The sequence below is a fragment of the Gavialis gangeticus genome, unplaced genomic scaffold, assembly GCF_001723915.1.
Source record: "Gavialis gangeticus isolate Ggan-Ray unplaced genomic scaffold, GavGan_comp1, whole genome shotgun sequence".
NCBI classification, from domain to species: Eukaryota; Metazoa; Chordata; order Crocodylia; family Gavialidae; genus Gavialis; species Gavialis gangeticus.
This window is the reverse complement of record NW_017729025.1, coordinates 28,990,588-28,993,010: the sequence shown is the minus strand read 5'-3', so window position 1 is coordinate 28,993,010 and position 2,423 is coordinate 28,990,588. Positions and strand designations below refer to the sequence as shown.

The 2,423-nt window shown below is 40.7% G+C and overlaps 1 protein-coding gene across 5 annotated transcripts in view; it reads left to right on the top strand.

The window, feature by feature from the left end:
• The window catches only part of EML1 (echinoderm microtubule associated protein like 1), a 312,189-nt gene that overhangs the window by 166,656 nt on the left and 143,110 nt on the right, over positions 1–2,423 (top strand). The gene's annotated exons all lie outside the window — the stretch shown is intronic.

Below are 2,423 nucleotides of genomic sequence, written 5' to 3'. Positions count from 1 at the left end.
GCGGGCCCTGCCCCTGCCCCAGCCCCAATCTCTCCCTGTCTGTGGGGGCCTCGATCTGCACCCCTATACCCTTTCTTCCCACAGACTTACTGGCTAAATACTACTCTCCAAACTGCCAGGTTGCATATCAGGAATAGGACTGGTATTAGTCGATATGGCTGGTTAATAATCAGCTATCAGTATCAGCCAAAAAAATCTTTATTGGTACACCCTTAATATTAATGCTTGTTTTGTTCTTGTTTAAAAATTTTAAGTCTACAAGAAAGTAATGACTGAGAAACTCCCAACCTTCAGGCTTAATGTTTTAGCAGCTAAAACAGAATGTTAGGATGCTATAATCCAGACCCAGGTGCAGGTTCAACCTGTTTTTTTTAAGGCTGATTTGTTTCATTTGTATTAAGCTGTTATGTATGCTTCATTATTTCATTGTACCTATTGAGCATCCTCTGAATCTTTTAGATGTGTTTGTACTCACAAAAGAACATGAGAAAAGAATTAAGATCTAAATTCTCAAAGGTATTTAGATGGTAGCTGGTATTGATTTACCTCATATTGATTAAATGTTTTTGAGGATCTGGGCCTAACTTTTTCAGTAAAGACTGAAGATTCAAGTGAAATGTAAGACTGCAGGTTTCATTGGGGAAGTGGTTAGTTGCTTTTTGTCTGTGGGAAGAAATAACATAGCCCAATAAAGATAATGGCCCCACTGTAGTTGGTAACATTCAACACAGAGGGCATGTTACACGTGAAATTAATATGACACAATAAACTCTGGTGCATGTTGTGCTGGAGTTTATTGCTTCCAGGCCACACTTACGTGTGTGCCTGGGAGCACAGGACATTAAGCTGAGTCAGAGCAGCCCTGGCTGGCAGGGAGCCCAGGGGGTCAGCCTGCCAGCCTGGGGCTGCTCCAACCTGGCTCAACGTGCTGTGGAGGGGCTGGGTGGGGTACAAGGGGTTTGCCAGCAGCCAGGCCCTGCACTGAAGCACCCTTGTGCCCCAGCCAGCCCCATCAGCATCTGTTTGTGCATTGCAACACACTAAACAACACTGCTATAGGATAGTACTTGTGTTTACAAGTACTAACCTATGGTGGAGTTAATTAGTTTACTGTGGCCTAATAGGGCCACACATGTAGATGCCAAGACTTCACTGCAGAGGTAATTAGGCAGCTGTGCAGTAAATGTCTCGTGGATGCACCCAGGAAGATGTAGACTCTAGTCAAAGACTTAATAAGGAAAGGCCACAGTCTTCAAATTTTGGCATGGAAAGACACTGCTGCAGCTATTAGACTGGGGGCAGCCCTGTGTCTTGAACCAGGATCCAGAGCTGCCCTAGTCCAGATGCTAACAAACAGCTTCAGGTCTGGGGCACATGTTTACATGTATGACGCCTTAAATTGAACAAGATAGTCACAGCGATGTTAAGGTAAATCAGCTGATTGTTGGTATCAGGCCAAGAGCCCCACAACTTAAACCAGGGCCAGGGAAACAGCCTCACCCTGTTCAATCCCCAGGATGTGGATCAGGACAATTCCAGGGCACCATTTGGCTCTGACCGTCATGCAGCTGGGATCTGAGGAATTTTATACCCCGTCCCAGAAACTGCTTATCCTGCCATGAACGTTTGGCAAAAGAGGTTGAAAAACTTGTGCAGAAAATTTCTATCTATGAACTAAGTATTTATAGAAACAAACAGAATCAGGTACAATAACTGTGGAGTTAATAGATCCTGTTTTAAATATTTTCACTAACCGTATTACAACCATACTTACCCATCAAGTTTCTATTATTCACAACTGAACAATTGTTTGACTTTTTGCAACTAGTATGTAGTATATTTGAATGAAACGTCTTATAAAACTGTATCAAAATTAATTATGCATGTGGTGTGTATATAATAGAGTTTTAGGAGACTGTTTTTGGCTAGGATGATATAAATGGATCATCTTGATTGATTATATCACAGTTCTGTTATTTCAAGCACTTCCTTGAAATAACAGTATTAAAACTGTATTTTCTTATTTTCTGAAATATCAGATGTGAAACCTTATATTTCTTGAAAGCGTGCTTTTTAAAATAAAATCTGTAGGCCTTGGGGAGTTTGGCTACCTAAGCACTAACTAATAGCATCTTTGTGGAAGAGTTTTAAAAGGCTTCCTGCTCTCCTTTCTGGCATTTTGTTGAACTCCGTCAATGTGGGATATGGATTTATATTTTTGAAGAGTGGTCTAATTTAGGGTAGTGGGCTGACAGGTGTAGTTATTTTTGCACTTTCACATGCAAGTAATCAAGTAGCATTTCAACCATGTGAGAGAGGTTGCAGAATTGATCCCCTAAGCAGTACCTAGGTTACTTTACAGATGTCATTAGGAATATCTTTGTTGATTTAAAAAAAAAAAATAAAAAAAAAAAAAAAAAAAA